This window comes from Caretta caretta, chromosome 9, assembly GCF_965140235.1.
Source record: "Caretta caretta isolate rCarCar2 chromosome 9, rCarCar1.hap1, whole genome shotgun sequence".
Lineage (NCBI taxonomy): Eukaryota > Metazoa > Chordata > Testudines > Cheloniidae > Caretta > Caretta caretta.
Window position 1 is genome coordinate 89,393,307 of NC_134214.1, and position 20,376 is coordinate 89,413,682.

Below are 20,376 nucleotides of genomic sequence, written 5' to 3' on the forward strand. Positions count from 1 at the left end.
TTTAAGTCATTATGCTTTTAAACAGAGGCATCTCACTGCCAGGCAGCTATGACATGCCCTTCTCAAAGGAATTAGTTCAGGGGCTATGCTGAGCATAGGTTATAGAATCCAACAATCCTCATTACCAAAAAATCTCCATATTAATAAAGGGTATTTAGGTGCTATCAGCAAGTCAAACTGATCTACTTAACAGGGTAACCAGAGCAGAAATCCCAACTCAGTGATTCGAAACCTGCAGACACTCAGGTTCTAGCAGATGAATGACAGTTGCAGAGTGGTCTAGTTCCCATTGGATTTAATGGGAATTTTGCTATTGAACTTAAATGGGAGCAGGTTAGACCTATAAGGTATGTCTACACTGCACACTTCTTTTGGCAGCCTGTACAGAAACAGTTCTTGCTCACTCTCTCCTGCCCTGACGCTCATGGAATTTGTAATTGTTTTGGTTTGTTATAAAATGGCATCTGGGTGGGGTTATTGAGGGAAGCGTAGGCTGGAGAAGTGTAGAATTATTTCATTCTGAAGGCTCTGAAGATTGTGGATATTCTTCCAGAAGCAAGTTCAACCATGGCTTGCCAGTTGCCAAGAAAGCCCTGTTTCCTATGCGTATAAATCTCACCCTTGAAAATGACAGTCCCATTGTTCCAGTGGAATGTAACTATTATGGGAGGTCCTGATCAGCTGGGGTGAAGCAGCTCCCAGGAAACTCTGTCCTGTTCCATGGGAAGCTTTGAGGATAAGGACTGAAACCTAGAATCTGACCTGCTATTCAACAAAAAGGCAGTGAAGAGAGCAGGGCATTAGACTGATGAGCTCAGGTGCACAGTGCTGACCTACTTGGTCCTCTAAGAATGGAAGTTCCATTCCTAATGTAATACAAACTATTGTATCGAGCCAGGAGGTGACGAATGTATGATCTCCTGTGACCCACTACTAACTCAATAAGCACTTAGATGCCACTGCAACAGAAACATACAAGGACCTAGATGAATACAGGCAGCACAGTCTTCTGGATTTTTGCAGCCATTAGGAGTCGAAGTGAATACTGACATTATTCAGTCATTATCAATGATCTAAGGACAAACCCTCATATTGGAGGATTATTTTAAGTACTTCCCTCTCCTCACCAGCATCACTTCATTCTTAGACCAACTGGCTCAGGCTGGAGCTGAATCCCTCTCCCAGCTCTCCAAGAGCCTGGAAGAGATGATGCTGTTTGGACTCATGTGAAGGTCATGCAGAGCGAAGTGTCATCTACCTACTGCTGATGCTTACGTCCATACTGCTTCACAATCACCTACAGCAGCAATAATGGAAATTGAGGGAAAGAGACCAATTCCAAATCCAAGGGGTATGGAAGCTGAGGAACACATATTCAGCATGATTCTCCTCATGTGGTCTGAAAGGAACAACTGGCATAATCTCACTGTGATCCCACTACTCCCTACCTTAATCTGATGTGAGACATTGGTGCGTCAGAGTCACCCATGCCAACTGCTGCAGAGAGGTCCCGAAATAGAATGGATGCATGGCCCTTGCCCAGACCCAAGAGGAGATCATCCATCCGTACCATTTTCAGAGGAAGTGAACTACTGTAACTCCACCTATTTCACTAGGAGTACAGGTACCTCTACAGACTGAGAGTTGTGGGGGGTTATAATTATTTATTTTAAAAAAGCTTAGCTTTAGGTGTTCAGGTTTGAAATTTTTGACCATCTGCTGAAAGTTTTAAGCTTCCTTCTCCTCCACCCACAAATGTTCAACAAACAAGAGTTGTTGAACGTGCTTTATGCCACTAGCTCTGCAAACTGAAGCAAAACTAAGAATAACAACTCCTAAAGCTTTCTATAAGGACTCGTCCTTGCAGAAATTCCTGATGTAGCAGGGCCATCCAAATGACACAGTTTCTGCATACAGTAGCAGAAAAGGCATGGAAGTGCTCTTTATATTCCCAAACAAAAGTTAGCGATTAAATAGGTGAGTTCGTTATGAGATAAAGTTTGGTGAACAGAGGGAGAAGGACAATGACCTTGTAACGAGACGGTAGCAAGTCACTTATAGTGGTGGCATAATTACTGAACAGTTTTCCTAGCAATGGTACTTGACACTAAATAAGAATTCTATTTGCAGTATATACAAAAGTGTGTTTCATTTGGTACATAGTCAGCACCTATGAACTAAATGGAGAGAGAGCTTTTAATTACAGGCATTGATGATGTTATCCAGAAAAAATTCCCTGACATTTTACTTATCAGTAAAAATCACATTAACTCCCACCCCTCCACCCCCAAACTTTCATCAGCATTCGACCTAAAATATAATTAGGTATCTTGAAAGCAATTAACACTGAGCAACACAAATATATGATCTCTCATAAAAGAAAGCACAAGACACAAATATATGCAATTGCTTACTTGAGAAACAATTGAGATCTGGATTGCTAACATCTGACTCCCTCTGCGAGTTTCAAATAAGCTTTGATTGGAAATGTCAAAGAATCAAAATCTCATTAATAGGAATTTCCTCTCTATTGATCTGACCTCTGTCCAGTCAGCAGAAGTGTTGTGTTGTTATGTTATGTTTCTGCAATAGGAATTATTGTGCACTGATCCCCCTGCTTAAGCAAAAGAGAAAAGCCATACTAAGCGCAGGGAGAGGCACGTTTTTAGCCGTAGGCAATTTAACTGATCTGAGATTATTTCATTACAGGGAATTTTATAATCCAAACAGCTTTTTATATGTATAGAGAGACAGAGCTAGGATCATAATGTATTAACCATGTTACACAGTTCCAAGACACAGAGATTAAACCCAGGGCCCAATTCTGACCTCATTCAGACAAGTCGCTGGAGTTGCCCTATCGTAAGTGTGAGGAGAATCAAGTTCGCAATATCCAGCCGGCTGCACGCGTTCTTCCTGAGAACCCAGGAACAGGGAGGCTGTTCAGATGGCTTTAAAGCTCCTAATCGCTCTGTGAACTCTTTACAGACGCAGGGCCAGACCCTCAGCCAATCTGTAAATCTGCTTCGTCCAGTGATTTCAGTTTACACCAGATGAAGATCTGGCCCATTTTTCCCCAGAAGGAAAGTATATTGTAGACTCCTGTTAAACACATGGGGTTTGGTTGAGGCTATGCAGAATGTAACTCAGAAGCCCCCTCCCCACAATAAAATAGATGCATTTCATAACTTTCTGATGCAAAAAATGGGTTTCAGAGTAACAGCCGTGTTAGTCTGTATTCGCAAAAAGAAAAGGAGTACTTGTGGATTTTACTAAAACTAGACAAGCCATTTACAACGCACACTTTGCTTCTCTACAAAAGAAAAAGGACACTAAACTTTCTAAACTACTACATGCTACAAGGGGGCACAGCAATGGTTCCCTCAACCCCACCTAGCAATATTGTTAACCTATCCAACTATACTCTCAGCCCAGCAGAAGCAGCTGTTCTATCTCGGGGCCTCTCCTTCTGCCCCTCCACCCCCACGAACATGATACAGCTCTATGGTGACCTAGAATCCTATTTTCGACGTCTCCGACTCAAGGAATATTTCCAATATACCTCTGAACAACATACTAATCCACAGAGGTCTCCCTACCAACACTACAGAAAGAGGGATTCTAGATGGACTCCTCCTGAAGGTCGAAACAGCAGACTGGACTTCTACATAGAGTGCTTCCGCCGACGTGCACGGGCTGAAATTGTGGAAAAGCAGCATCACTTGCCCCATAACCTCAGCCATGCGGAACGCAATGCCATCCACAGCCTCAGAAACAACTCTGACATCATAATCAAAAAGGCTGACAAAGGAGGTGCTGTTGTCATCATGAATAGGTCGGAATATGAACAAGAGGCTGCTCGGCAGCTCTCCAACACGAGTTTCTACAAGCCATTACCCTATGATCCCACTGAGAGTTACCAAAAGCAACTACAGCATTTGCTCAAGAAACTTCCTGAAAAAGCACAAGATCAAATCCGCACAGACACACCCCTGGAATCCCGACCTGGGATATTCTATCTACTACCCAAGATCCATAAACCTGGAAATCCTGGGCGCCCCATCATCTCAGGCATTGGCACCCTGACAGCAGGATTGTCTGGCTATGTAGACTCCCTCCTCAGGCCCTACGCTACCAGCACTCCCAGCTACCTTCGAGACACCACTGACTTCCTGAGGAAACTTCAATCCATCGGTGATCTTCCTGATAACATCATCCTGGCCACTATGGATGTAGAAGCCCTCTACACCAACATTCCACACAAAGATGGACTACAAGCCGTCAAGAACACTATCCCTGATAATGTCACGGCTAACCTGGTGGCTGAACTTTGTGACTTTGTCCTTACCCATAACTATTTCACATTTGGGGACAATGTATACCTTCAGATCAGCGGCACTGCAATGGGTACCCGCATGGCCCCACAGTATGCCAACATTTTTATGGCTGATTTAGAACAACGCTTCCTCAGCTCTTGTCCCCTAAAGCCCCTACTCTACTTGCGCTATATTGATGACATCTTCATCATCTGGACCCATGGAAAAGAAGCCCTTGAGGAATTCCACCATGATTTCAACAATTTCCATCCCACCATCAACCTCAGCCTGGTCCAGTCCACACAAGAGATCCACTTCCTGGACACTACAGTGCTAATAAACAATGGCCACATAAACACCATCCTATACCGGAAACCTACTGACCGCTATTCCTACCTGCATGCCTCCAGCTTTCACCCTGACCACACCACACGATCCATCGTCTACAGCCAAGCTCTGCGATACAACCGCATTTGCTCCAACCCCTCAGACAGAGACAAACACCTACAAGATCTCTGTCAAGCTTTCTTACAACTACAATACCCACCTGCGGAAGTAAAGAAACAGATTGATAGAGCCAGAAGAGTTCCCAGAAGTTACCTACTACAGGACAGGCCTAACAAAGAAAATAACAGAACGCCACTAGCGGTCACCTTCAGCCCCCAACTAAAACCCCTCCAACGCATTATTAAGGATCTACAACCTATCCTAAAGGATGACCCAACACTCTCACAAGTCTTGGGAGACAGGCCAGTCCTTGCCTACAGACAGCCCCGCAACCTGAAGCAAATACTCACCAACAACCACATACCACACAACAGAACCACTAACCCAGGAACTTATCCTTGCAACAAAGCCCATTGCCAATTGTGCCCACATATCTATTCAGGGGACACCATCACAGGGCCTAATAACATCAGCCACACTATCAGAGGCTCGTTCACCTGCACATCCACCAATGTGATATATGCCATCATGTGCCAGCAATGCCCCTCTGCCATGTACATTGGTCAAACTGGACAGTCTCTACGTAAAAGAATAAATGGACACAAATCAGATGTCAAGAATTATAACATTCATAAACCAGTCGGAGAACACTTCAATCTCTCTGGTCACGCAATCACAGACATGAAGGTCGCTATCTTAAAACAAAAAACTTCAAATCCAGACTCCAGCGAGAAACTGCTGAATTGGAATTCATTTGCAAATTGGATACTATTAATTTAGGCTTAAATAGAGACTGGGAGTGGCTAAGTCATGATGCAAGGTAGCCTATTTCCCCTTGTTTTTTCCTACCTCCCCCCCCCCAAGATGTTCTGGTTTAACTTGGATTTAAACTTGGAGAGTGATCAATTTGGATGAGCTATTACCAGCAGGAGAGTGAGTTTGTGTGTGTATGGGGGTGGGGGGGTGAGAAAACCTGGATTTGTGCTGGAAATGGCCCACCTTGATTATCATGCACATTGTAGGGAGAGTGGTCACTTTGGATGAGCTATTACCAGCAGGATAGTGAGTTTGTGTGTGTGGTTTTTGGGAGGGGGGGTGAGGGGGTGAGAGAACCTGGATTTGTGCAGGAAATGGCCCAACTTGATTATCATGCACATTGTGTAGAGAGTTGTCACTTTGGATGGGCTATCACCAGCAGGAGAATGAATTTGTGTGGGGGGGTGGAGGGTGAGAAAACCTGGATTTGTGCTGGAAATGGCCCAACTTGATGATCACTTTAGATAAGCTATTACCAGCAGGACAGTGGGGTGGGAGGAGGTATTGTTTCATATTCTCTGTGTGTATATAAAGTCTGCTGCAGTTTCCACGGTATGCATCCAATGAAGTGAGCTGTAGCTCACGAAAGCTCATGCTCAAATAAATTGGTTAGTCTCTAAGGTGCCACAAGTACTCCTTTTCTTGATGCAAAAAAGAGAAATAAAATGTGAGATCCCTTAACACTTAGTCTAGGCAGAGGCCCAGCACTGGATTGTGAAGTCCGGTATTTAGGCCTTGGCCATCTCTCTTTTTTGGGCGCATACCACTGCTTAAAAGGAATGTAAACTCTCTCTCTCCGATTCTCTCCTTTTCCACTGCAAGCTCTCCAAAGGACACTCTCGGGGCTGTCATTCAGAGGTGGCACCTGCATGAAACTAGGTCTGAGTCTTTCTCTACTGTCAGTTTTCTGCACACTTTCAGATGCTATTTGCTTCCACGGATTAAACTCTTCCCCACCCCACTAGGGCTCTGACTTTCCAGACTAGGCCCTGTCCCTTTTATATTCCTACAGACCCTATGTTCCCTTCTAGCCCTCTCCTTTCCACCTCTCAGCTCCTTTGCATCCCAAATGCATGGGCTTTCTTCTAGCCTTTTGCCTTTGCCTCCTGAAGCCATTTGTCATGCTTCTTTCGATGCACAAAGCATTTCTGATGAGCCAAGACAACTCATCCTGAGTGTGCCAGACTTTCTGCTGTGATTCATCTGGGAGCTCCAGCACCAAAGGATTACAGAAACTATTAGAGATGGAAAATTTACTAGGCCACCTATTCCCCTCTCCCATCAATATAGGATTATTCGTTAAAGTACATTTAGTAGCTCTCTGCTAGTCTAATTTTAGTGTATCAGGAAGTTTCCCATTCCCTAATTTCATCCATTGCTACCAGTTTGCTCCAACCTAAACAATTCCCTTCCCTGCTTGGTTTACATATCCTTAAAATATCTACATGATTATGTCCTTCCACCCCGTTTATTGTTGCTGACCTAAGTTAAACATATCTGACTCTTCACCTTTCCTAATAAGTCAGTCCCTTTCCCCCGAGATATTTCCTTTATTGACCGCTGTCCTCCTTTGGTTTCTTGTACTGTCAATGTTGTATATTAATAAATGAGAAGAATATACAGCATGTGTTAGGGGTAAACTGAGCCCTCAGAATCTTGTAGGAAGTTTTATTGCAGCAAAAGAACCCACACACATAACGGTGCAGAAGATGCTACTGCTGACATGGCTAGTGAAGAATAGTTCAATGGTCAGGACTCTAGCCTAAGACAGGGGAGATCTGGCTGAAGTCTCTGCTTCACCAGAGTTCCTGTATGTCCGTGGGAAAGTCACTTAGGGTTGAACGCTCAAAACAGAGTTAGGCTCCTTACTAACACGGAAATCAATGGAAGCTGGAGCCTAACTCCCTTTGAGCATTCCACCTCTAGATTCTCTGTGCCTTAGTTCCCCATGAGCATACCACCTCTTTCCTACCTCGCAGCAGTGTTGTGAGGATAAATACATTAAAGATCATCAGGGCCTCAGAAACTACAGTAATGGGAGACATTTAAGTCCCTCAGATAGACAGATGTTGTAATAAAAGAGAATTCAGAATATATTCATTTTGGACTGCCAGTCCTTCCTTAGTGAAGGACAGATGTGGATTTTTCAATTTGCAGGTTTGAAAACAAAAAAAAGCTACTTCTGCCCTCTACAGAGAGATGGCTAATGCATGAGTGACAGCCGGAAATGCCCTAAATATATCAGCTTTCATCTATTGTGAGAACATTTGCAAAAATTACTGCTCTCTGAATTTCTTCTTTTGAACATACACCACAGTGAATCAGCGTCTTGGTAAAAAGAAAGTTCTCTGTAGCGATAATAAGATGACGACTAGGGCTGTGTTTCCATTAAGCACACTTTTTGCATATTATATTTTGCAACAAAGGAATCATTTAATAAGGCAATTAGCCACAACAGAATAATTAATGTCAGTGGTACAAGCCGAGCTCTTACTGGTAGATGGAAGCTAACTGTCATTAACACTTAGTACTGCACCTAATTATTCTGTTTTAAAACATCTCCTGTAAAGACACTGAATGGCCACATTAAATTATTTGCATTTTCTACATGGTAAAAAAAAAACAATTAGTGGCAAGACCTTTGTTCCAAACTATTTGATTTGCGACAGAATTAACACTGGAGAATAGATGTCCTACTGTTCAGTCCAATATTGCCTGTTTGGTTTTTAAAATGTTAAGGATTTCAGGTCAGGATTTAATATGGCTGTGTGTAACGGGGCTCAGGTTTAGATACAGAGTGTCAAATACCAATCCTTCAAATATGTTTAGTCACTAAACAACTCTCATCCTGTAGAACCACCCTAACAGGTTGGTAAACGGTGGGTGAAATTCTTCTCACCCAGCATTATTATTGACTAAGCACCATAAATATACCATGATGCTGTACAGACAGATAATAGACACGGTCCCTGACCCAGTGAGTTAATAGCCTTCAGTGCAGACAGAAAGCCCAATTATATGTTAACGTGAGAGTTATGTTGGAGACATGCTCTGGGGATCTGGGAAGCATGATCCAACCCTCTCCAAGCTGGTGTCATGGTGTGGGGCTGCATCAGAGCCTTTTCCTCACCACCTCACTCCACTGTCACTACTCCATTATATGGGCTGGAACAGCAGCCCCTTCTGATCCAGTTTTGCAGCCCATGTTTTACAAACCTTAAGATTCCATAGCCCTTGACCTGCACCTCCAACACCACCTCCAAGCTGGCTTACATGGGAACGGTGTGGGGAACTCCCCTGTGAGGCAGAAGGGGGTGAGGAAACTCTGGTGTCTCTGCACACATACAGAACCTTCTGCCAGCCCTTCATAATGTGGTGAATTTCACCCAGCAGGTATAATATTGCAACAAGTCTGTGGCCACATATAGTAGGATTTCAGGGTGGACACTATGCTGCACATACAACCACTAGGAGGTTCATAGGAACAGCATGATTAGAACTCTCCTTCAAAAGCACAGGGAACACTGGAGAATCTCCTTTAGCTGTCAGCAGCATAAGGTGTGCAATACGTCTTTGAACAGTTATGCCTTTATCAGGTAGAGAGCAATGCTTCACCTGCACACATGCTGAAGCATTGCAATACACTTAATAAACTTAAGGCAACAGTGTTGATACAAGCACATTTCAGAAGAAACAGCAGCAGTTTGGTTGCAGTTAAACCTGGTTCTTTTAACAAATGGAAGAAAGAGACACATGGGTATAACAAACCCCATCAGTCATCAGCAGAGATCAAGCATGGGACCTTCAGTGCCCAACCAAGAAGCCCCTACCATTTTGTGCTAAAAGAATAATAGATTTTAGTAAGCAGCTGGCCCTTATTCTTCACTGGGACCAGCTAGTAGGAAGAGACAACATCAAGCAAAACACTCAGAGCCACTATATTTTACTCAGTATGTGCTGTGTAGTCCAGAATAACACATGAAGATAACATCAGACTGATGCTCATATGAACCAGGGAGTACAGTCAGAATGTAAACAAAGGCCATCCACTTTCACAGCTACTGACAATATAACAACAGATTATATGTGGATAAAAAGCTCTGTCTGAAAACAGATTTCAACATGAAGGACCAAATCCTCAGCTGCTGTAAATTGGCATAACTCTATTGATCTCAGCAGCGCTACACTGTGATCTGGTCCCAAGTTTCCAAGGTACCATGACCTAAAGCAATCCGTTCATCTCTCCTCAGCTAAGTAGGTTGAACCCAGATCATTACTTGGTTAGACGATGAGCACAACTAGGTATGCATGGTACACTTAATTCCACAGATCCCTTATTTTAAGGAGTACTACAATATTGTATTGTAAGGGCTTGTCTACTCAGTACAGCAGTGTGCACCCAAGGAGTATAAATTGTAGTGCACTCCAGTGTTGCACTCCAACTCCCTTGTATAGACTCTGCTGACGTGCTCTAAAAGGTTCTTAGTGTGCATTGACGTAGTACTGTTTCAAGCAGGATTACATCAACACAAACTAGGTACCTTTTAGAATGCATCAGCAGGGACTACTTCGGGCAGTCAGGTCTACTCGAGGCACTTTAGCATGCTCTACAGTTTACACATATCTGGTGCACACTGCCACCCCATGTAGACAAGCCTAAGAGTCCCAAACACCATCAGCCAGATCCTCAGCTGGACTTCAGTGGAGCTACACTGACATACTCCACCTGAGAACATGGTATTATATCGTACAATAATGTTACTATGGGATTCTGGTCAATTACTGTAATGCTCTTTTAAGGGTCTGCACTCTTCCCTCTGGGTGCTAGTCTTCCCTGCAAGCTTACTTCAACTTATAACTCAAGTTTTGTCCCCACTCGAGTCCCCTCAATGCACACAAAGCTTTTAACTCAAGCTGGATAGGAGGCACAGGCTACAGCTACTCGTCAGCAGCTACCATCACCACTCGGTAGAATGGACACAGGCTAGCCCCACTCAAGTGTTATTAGTACGCCAATGCTTTCTCACAATTTCCCTCTTGTGCCCAGAAAGGGCAGACAAGTTCTCCCATAATCCACTGAGAAAGAATTCATAGTTTGGTTCAACGAGCTGCAGTGCAAAGAACCATGGGATGTTTCCCCCAGATGTCTTAGTACCACACACAAGCAAGTCCAGAGCCAGTGGGGACACAAAAGTACTGAAGTTATTTCCCAGCGTGGCCGCTCTCACTCAAGCTAGGCCAACTCAAGTGTAGATGATTTAACTCAGTGTATGCCTTCCTTGCAGTTAGTACTGATTCTGAACCAATGCCCTGCATGACTTCCGGAGGCACAGGACCTCAAGGGGTTCCAACTTTCAGAGTAAACATAAAACTGAGGCCCTGAGCACCACAGTTAAGCATCACATAACACTTTTCATAAGAGTAGAGGTGCTAATCCTGGTGTCTGGACAAATTCTAACTACTTTTCATTCCCACTGAAGTCTTCATCAGATACAGTACTCCTCCTCAGTTCTCATCCTAAACTGTTGTGCACCACTGCTGTGCGCTGTCAGACAGCTGCCGTGTTCTGCACCAGACATGGTTGCATTTCAATACAGAATAAAAAGGATCCCTAGTCTCACCTCTGCCTTCCTCACAGGATGCTTCCAGTCTTTAGTAATGTCTGTACAGTGCTCTGTGATCTCCGGCTGGCAGGTGCGGTTCTACGGAAATACAAAGTGATGCAGTAGCAACAATTTAAACCTTGAAAACCTCCCTGGTAGCCACCTCTAATTGTGCATTCAAATTCATTCCACTGCACCAATTCCTTTGCAGTACCCTCGTCTGCAAACATCTCTGCTCCTCCGTGATATATACACCCAACATATTCTAATTTTAAATTCTTAATCTTCTCTAACAAATACCCTCCTACACGTTCTTCTTGTATTCAACTCATTACTTTTTCTTCTTGTCAATGACATTCAGTATTCAGCGATAGCCTCGGAAGCATCAATCCTTTTGTCATTTGCTGTCCTCAGAGTTCGGCTTGTACGCATATTCATAGCAAGTGGTCAAATCAACATTCACAGCAGCCAGGCTTCTGCACTCCTTCCACACTCTTTTACTTCTAATCTTTCCTCAGTCACACAGTCATCAACCTGGCATTAGTGATCCCCTTTTCACATGTGGTATAGTTTAGGAAAAACAGCATTTTTCCCCAGGTCTCATGGATATTTTCTTTTCCCATTCTCTGTATTGTACAGGCGCAGCTAACATTTCCACAGTGAGAACTGTACCAGTGTCTTATTTTTATGCTGTAGACCATTATAGTATCTGTGTGGAACTGCTGATGTGATATGAATCAGCCTGGAGATCTCTAAAAGCTCTCATTTAGGGAAGCTTTTTGACACTTTGGGAACAAACTAGCTCCACGGAAGTAAAAGGAAAGTAATAAAGATGGAAAAGTGAGGGGAAAATACTAAGTGTGCTATGAACTGCTTCCCTAACACTGTGTGGGAGGGCAGGAGAGAGGGACAGAAGGAGAAGGGATAAAGAATATGCAGAGAACATCAAAATGTTTGTTCAGGATATCGAGCCTTCAGTAAGGCAGTGAAGCTAGTGGACAGAGAACTGGGCTGGGGCTCAGGTGAAGAGGTTCTCTATCCAGTTCTACCTCTAACCCGCTGTGTGACCTTGGGTGAGTCATTTCACTTTTCTGTGCCTCTGACTCTCCTCCCGCCCTTCATCAGCCTTGACTTTTTGGATTTAAGCCCTTTGGGGGCAGGGACTATCCTTCACCTTGTGTCCATACACTGTCTAGAACAACAGGGCCTCTGGCTCACTTGATGCGTCAAGGTGGTATCACAATACAATTACTTTTTTTAAATGAACAGATAAGTGAAACTATCACCACAAACATGTGTGTCAAACTATACAAACCAAGTCCTTTCACAACAAATGTGTCATGTCTGATCTACTGTTTGTTTCTACTGACAGCTAGAGAAAAGCCCCTCTGGCAGGCAACCGGTTTTTCTTTCCTTGCCAAACACATGGTATTTACCTCCATCGTGGAGATTTTGTGTTCCCTCATTCACATTTGGGAAGTGCGATGACATCTTGAATGAAAGGTGCTCTAGCGGGCAAAGCTGTTGTTAGAGAAAAACTAAATCTTCATAAAGAGAGAAGAAAACACTTGAAGTGTGACAGCTGTTTATACTAGATTCAGTCTCTCTAGTCTCCTCCCTTAGTTTTCCCACATAAAACTGAAGTTTCAAATGTGTTCATAGCCTCATGGGCCCACGCTTTTTTCTTTTTTGTCTGGTCTTGAAATAAAAACCAACTTTATTTCAGATAGGTCTTCAATCTTCCCCACATTACAAACACAAAAGAGAAAAATAGACTCTCTGAATGTGGAGTCTTTTGTCATGCTCTCTCCCTGCCTACCTACTCAAGACTAAGCAAAGAGAGTTACTTAAAAGCATTTTTTGAGACTAGCTAAGTCTGACAAGAGGCTTCAAACAACAAAAAACACAATGATTTTGGAGACTGAAGAGCTTGTTTCAGTGTAATTTAAATTAATAATATTGTTCAGCCCACATTATGATCAGTCCAGCTCTCCCACAGCAAATGAAATCACATTTGGAAAAAGTATGGCCTGGCGATTTCATTACCCCGCTTTAGTGGTGTAAGCGGAGCTTCCAAAGCAGTTTTCTTACATCCTCTCAAAATCTGGAGGACATTACACTGAAAAAAATGGTGCCCTCTCATTTGCAGTCTGATCAAAGTCAATGGGAGTCTTTCCATTAGCTTCAGTGGGCTATGGATCAGCGCCGAGCCGTAAATATGTTTGATTTTGTCCATCATGTTTTATTAAAGCTTATACAGCCAACATTGAAAGTAAGTAAGAGTAAGGCAATGTACTTACTGTATCACTAACAAAAACATTGTTAAAGGGGAGTTAGGTTTGTTTAGCAGTGCCTCATACTCTTCCAGACCACGGGAGTTGGAAGCCAAAAACTGAAATCTCTGAAATCCAGGAAATACACACGCGCACAAACCCAGAAATATTAAAAACCCAGGAAAAGCAAAATTAAGAGAACGCCTTCCACACCACACTCCTACACATCCTTAACTGCACCCCAGCCGATATGGCAAAAAGGACTGGGAAGAACAGAACCTTTCCCATGCCTAATGAAACCTACTATTTTCTGTGTCCGCCTGCAATGCCAAATCATGCTTGAAAAATGCCATTTGTTTGGATTGTTGCCACCGCTCTGAAGGGGATACTTCTTAGGTGCTGTCTTGTGTCTAACTTCTCCTGTAAGATTCAAGATATCCTCTTTCTCACATCATTCTCTGGCTTTTCTAGTTAATACTTTTTAAAATAGGTTCATCTCCAGTTTTAAATCATTTAGCAGGAATTACATGTACTGGGAAAGAGTTGGCTGATTTTTATGAGTGCATCACTTCTCCTACATAACAGGGAAAAGTCAATTGTGTATGATGTGGGGAGGGGGAAGGAGTGAAACCTGCAAGTTTTGTGTCCCTTGCTGAGGCAGCAGGGAAAAGAAAATAATCCTCAAATCTAAAATGACAGATGAAAATCCAGAGAAAAGAGATAGTAGCTAAATTAATTTTTTTCACCTTTCATTTGACTTACTTCTAGCCAGTTGTGAGCAAAGCTCATATCAGTTTTCAGGAAAGCTTGAATGTAAGCTCAGACGAAGGCTAGGACAAACCTGTCAGCTGAAATGTGAACTTCCACGTAGGCATTTTCAGTTTCCAGCATCACAAATCAATGCTGGTAGGTATTAAAATTCAGCTCATCAGTAAAATATGATGAGGCAAAATATAAGCTTGTTCTAAAATGTTTTCAGCTTAATCCAATTTTAAAATCAGGATCAATTCAGACATGTTCCCTGTTTGGTAATTCAGGTATGGACACTGGTTCAATTTATATTTAAAGCTTTTTTTTACGTTGTTTGTGTCTATTTGGTTCCACATAATACACTTGACATTTTGACAAGAACTACTTTCTGTTACAGACAAGATGACTGCACTTTTTCTTTTTAATTGGTCGTTTGCTTCACCAGGTCATAAAAGTGATAATGATTGTATTAAATATGATGCATGTTCTTTAATAGGCGGTCCAGGAGTGTTTTCTCTCATAATAATGTTACCTAAAACTGTAGTATGAATAAAATTTGTGTGGTAAGTGTCTGTAAGAGAACTAATGTATCTTATATGACAGTTATTGACAGTAAAAAGAACTCACAACTGACAGCACATCCTAGTTAATGGTACCTTTTGGCTCAAAGGAGATACAGTGAATAAATGTTTAGCATAATTTCTTTTTGTTTGAAATGTAATAAGAAATTTGTAGTGACCAATCACCTTCAGTTTCAGATTTTATCACCAGCTACTTATCATCTTTCCTTAAATTCCACTTATAGGTGTCTTGTACTGTACCTTTGGGAAAAATTTCATTACAGAATCCTATATTCAAGTCACAAGACAGTCAAGTAGTTCCAAAATGAAATTCCAAACTGAGAGGTGTGTACGCAGGAGGAGGGGTGATATTTTAAATCTACACACTGGAACATGAACAAGTATAAAGAGGATAATTGTTCGCTCTGAGATACAAGGATGCAAGTCCCAGCAATGGATCCTAGGGACATTAAAAAAACCTCATGAAAACAGAGCTCAAGTGGTTTGTGACCAAAAATCAATTTATAAAACTGTTTTCTGTTGGACTGTTCCAATTTTTTTATTATTAAACAATGTTAATAAACGACTATTCCAAGGCAACTGCTAAATGAATAGAGCCCCTGAACAGACTTATGCACAGGCTCAACTTTACACCTGGTGCATAAACTTAAAACACATGCAAAGGTCTTAGCAGGATCTGAGCCCAAAATTGCAGTAACTAATTAATTTTCCAGGACACTTTACAGAATTATAAGAAAGGCAGTCCCTGTCCCAAACATTCTACAATCTAAATAAGGCAAATAGAGAATGTGACGGTGACAAACCAAGGGGTAAGGCAAAGACAAAGGCTGGAACAAGTAAAAGAAATTAGTCATTTTATAGTAAGCATATCATCAACATTCTGATAGTTTAAAGCAGTGTAGAACACACAGGTGTGGGAGTCAGGAAAAAGCTGGGGTTAGAGGAAAGATTGACAATGCTTGGTGGAGTAGATAAGAGCTATTATGCCAAGGGTAGGGAGCAGTAGGAAAAATGACCCAACTGCAGGAGAACGAGAAGGCTATGAGCTTGAGCCTACAAGGTACTGAGCACTCCAGCTCCAACCCAACAAAGCACTTAAGAAGATGCTTCTCTTTAAGAGTGTGAATACCTAAGTAGTGCCATTGAAGCCATCAAAGCATTGCCTTCCCCCGGACTATTCAATGTGCTTAAAGGGAAGTATGTGCCGAAGTGCTTTGCTGGATCAGGGCTAGAGCCCTCAGACCTTGCAGGATGGAACCCCAATGGGAACAACAACAGAGTGTAAAGGTGAGATGCGAAGTAAAGGGAGTTAACAGGAACCTTAGAAGGGAGGATGAGGACTTCTGAACTTCGTGCTGAAACAGGCATGGAACCAACAACATGGTCAGTGTTTCAGAGAAGTTATCCCTTCAGGCTGTGGCTGGTCATTAAGGCTACAGAACTCATTTTGAAAACAACAGGAAAAAAAGCTGGAGTCTTGGCAAAAACTTTCCTTCTTCATAAAACAGGTTTCTATGTATATGGGAGCTATTATTGATCTGTTATTAATGATATGGCTACTCATAGGTAATGCAAATGATTTTAATATGAAGTTACATCCTTTATTCTAAAAAGCCACACAATATTACAAGGGCGAGATTACTCACTTTTCTCCAAAATTGTTCTTCTCTAGGACATTTCTAACAACCAAATCAGTAGCAGCTTGAGTGGTTTTTCGAAGCAGAAAGGTAGTATTTTAAGGTCATAAGCCTGCAAAAGTTAGACATAGCCACCTGCAAAAAAAATCCTAGACTGTCTTTGATCTGAGGAATAATGGCTCATAAGAGAAAAAGCTTTTCCTGTCTCTCTCTCAGTCATGAAGAGAGCTATCTACATTTTCATTCAGTGGCAGCTAATGATTCTGTTTATCATTTCAGAGTATTTAAATGTAAATAATTCTTCAGTAAGCTGTAGGAAGGAGACAAGGTTGATTAATCATTAACTCTTGTGCTAAATTATGATCAGGCATCATTTTTTAAACATGACCTCCCATAACATTTACATTAATGAGAGGGTGGGAGAAAGGAAAGTTAATACTTTCCTGAGTAAACAACATATGAAGTCAGAAAGAATAAAGAAAAAATTGAAGAATATACAAGTCTTCATAAAAAGAGAGAGGTGGCTTATTGCTCACAGTGGAAGTATATTGTACATACAATTCTGTAAGCTCCACATACAGTCAATAATGTTGTTTGAGCTGGTCAAACTCTTTGTTGAAATTTTATCAGACTACTTTCCTCTTTTTTTCTGTTCACAATAAATCTCTTTCTCTGATGCTACAATAGATGCTATATAAAAAAGTAAGTGGTACAAACTGATGTATCCATTAATTTTTACAAATTAGTAATTATTCAAATAGCTTTATGAACAAATTTTGGCCTACAGCTTATTCACAAACTTTTTCTCACATGTACTCAACAACTGCTGCATTGACAGGTGACTTTAGTTACATGATTTATTTCTGTTCCCTCCTTAAATGATCTACATTTTGTAAACAGGATGTCATTTTTTCTGTTCGCAAATTGTCCACAGGCAGGTTGTGATTTTCATGACTTTGGTCACTGTTTGTAATTGTTTAATAATTATTTTGTGCAAATGGAAAAAGGCCTTTTCAAAAGAGCTGGAAGAGCTTTTCTGGTGTAAATACTGTACCCTCCCAAACATGTGTGAATATTCCTGGCACTTTTGTCTTCCATGTTTTTTTCTTGTGAATAAAAATTAGCTCAACTAGCTGTTCACTAATAAATAAATAAAAGGGGATGTGTTAACAGCAAATCAAATCATCAGGTTTCATTTGCAAGAACACTCTCAAATATGTTATCACGATATTCACTCAGCGCCAATAATAGCCTTTTTGTTTTGTGTATTTTTCTTGCAGCCTCTCTTCTTCTTTCAACAGGTTTGTCAAATTTCCATTCACAATTATAAGTCTCCATTACTCTATGGATCTGGTTTTGTGCTGGCATTTTAATTCCACAACTGACACACCAGCGTAGTGGTAGTTGTGAGTCTTCTGAGTTGTTCAGAGATGTTAAAAAAAACAGGAAAGGGCACACTATTGTGGGAACTGGGGGTTCACATCAGAAGACAAGCACAGAACAAAATATTGGACAAAAATAAGACTGAAAAGGTATTTATGCTCTGGGCCTTCAGAATCCCTCTGTACCTTAAGGTCCAAATCTGTGTCAGACACTAGTGAAATCTGCCGAAGAAACTGAAACCTCTGCAGCCTGTTTTTAATTTCTCTTTGGCTCAGCAACTTAGTCTGACAAAAAAAATTAATGAAGTGGAAAAAAAAAACCCCACAATCCAGGAATAATTAGCCAGACTAAAATGAAACAGCAGCACCCTTATTTCCTTATGCATCAGCTAAAGGAAAAACAATAATATTAAACTACACTTTCAATAACTGTAAGTGGGAGGAATGTTGTTCAGGTTAATGATGATAGTTTCACATTGAAGCAAAGGGCAGTTTGAAGCCCTGAATGACTCATTAGGAAGATGTACTTTGGAGCAGAATCCTGCATGCACTTTTTTGTGAACAATGGTTCACAGCAGACCACAGGAGTAGCTCTTTAAGGAATGAAGCCTTGCTAGAAACATATGCTGTATATAAAACTTAAAGGGGTTAACCGAGTAAAGTTTATTCTTTAAAGCCAGTTTTATAGAGCTTTGTATGTAGTTAAAAGTTCAGCAAACACTGGAACTTAATGATTTGTAACCAAAATGAAGTCTATGTCTTGTATTGATTTTACTTTAGTTACTTGGAAACAATATTGATCCTTAAGAGATACATTTCAACACTTTGAGTTCAGGGCACAGAGCATTTCCATCCCATTGATTAACAGATGCTATATATAATTTTTGCTTTTAATGAGACATTTTCTCTTCCATGAGACTGTGTTCTCAAATGAAAGACCAACTCTGGATTCTGTATCTAACAAAAAACCAACCACAAAAACCAACCCAAACATTTTAACTCCATCTTAAATTAAACTATGAAAAATTATTTTCCTGCCTGCCCAAAATAATAAGTTATTTCCTGAAGCTGTCTTGTTCTGTCTGTATCCACCTGATTTTTTAATCTTAATAAAAAGACTGGAACCTCTCTGTCATTTTCTTCTGGGTTTGTACAGTTGGATCCATGGCAGAGCTTCCTATGTGCCACTGCAACACAAATATAGATGGATCTAATAATCATTTAAGATATCCCAATTGAAAGACAAGAGACACCCAGCTGGGTAAAGCTCTAAATGCCAGGTATCATTATCAGTGTAATGCAACTAAAAGTGACTGGCAATACAAAGATATTCACCAATAGCTTGGTAAGGTTACATCACAGCAAATTCAATAAATGATACAGATGTTTGTTTTTTATATATATAGTCTTGACATCTTCAAATTTTTCACATCTCTAATTAGAGGGCATGATTTATGTCAGTGGCTCTCACACTGTGGGTCGGGACCCCAAAGTGGGTCACAACCCTGTTTTAATGGAGTCGCCAGGCCTGGTGTTTGACTTGCTGGGTACTGGGGCCGAAGCCCAAGCCCCATTGCCCAGGGTTGAAGCCCCACCGCCCGAGGCTGAAGCCCAAGGGCTTCAGCTCTGCATGGCGCGGCTCAGTTTACAGGCCCCCCGCCTGGGGCTGAAGCCCTTGAGCTTCGTCTTTGCCCCCCTCTCCCCAGCCTGGGGTGGTGGGGCTCAGGCTTCTCCCCGCCCAAGGCGGCAGGGCTAAGGTAGGCTCAAGCTTCGGTCCCCCCTCCTGGGGTCGTGTAGTAATTTTTGTTGTCAGAAGAGGGTTGCCGGGGCAATGCAGTTTGAGAACCCCTGATTTATGTGATTCCTTATGAATTAACATTTTGGGTTGTACATAGAAAGTTATGTATTAACATACATATAAAACATACAAGCTACCATAATGAAGAGTCTGAAACTAGAGAACTCATGCTGTGGCCCAAGGAAATAATGGAGAAACGCAGAGCACACTAAGAGTACCACAAAAAGATGCAACTGGGGCGTGATACAATACACCTTTGACGTCAATGGGAGTCTTTTCACTTTGTCTTGCAGACTTGAGACCACTGGTCCGTCTAAGATGTGCGCGTATGCGCGCGCACACAGATCCTAAACCCCGCGCACATGGAGAAACACCATGAGCACAAAAATTTGCACAGAAGCACAATTTGCTCAGAAGAAATTTTTTGCACACACAGCCTGTCAAAAATTAGACGGACTATTGCCCCAGGAGAGGAATCACTGGGATCTTCTGGATGAATTTAAAAAACATGAGATGCGTAATGTGTGTGATGTCATGTTTGAAGTACAGTAGCTAAAATGATTATTTGTATTACTGCAGCGCCTAGAAGTCCTAGTCATGGACCAAGTTCCCATTGTGCTCAGTACTGTACAAACAGAACAAAAAGATGCTCCCTGCACCAAGAAGCTTACAAAGTAAGTGGCCAGTGTTTGCTTTCCAAGAGCAGAAACAGAATGAATGAAAGGAGTGGGAAAGGGAAAAAACAGGAAACGATCAATGGCAAATGTTAGAAG

At 41.7% G+C, this 20,376-nt stretch overlaps 1 long non-coding RNA gene across 1 annotated transcript in view; it reads right to left on the reverse strand.

Moving 5' to 3' along the window:
- Positions 1 to 16,643, reverse strand: part of LOC142073238 (uncharacterized) — a 416,891-nt gene extending 400,248 nt beyond the window's left edge. The window contains exon 1 of the long non-coding RNA XR_012670008.1: positions 16,433 to 16,643. This is a non-coding gene — a long non-coding RNA (uncharacterized LOC142073238). The remainder of the gene's footprint in view (positions 1 to 16,432) is intronic.
- Positions 16,644 to 20,376: the final 3,733 nt, after the last annotated feature.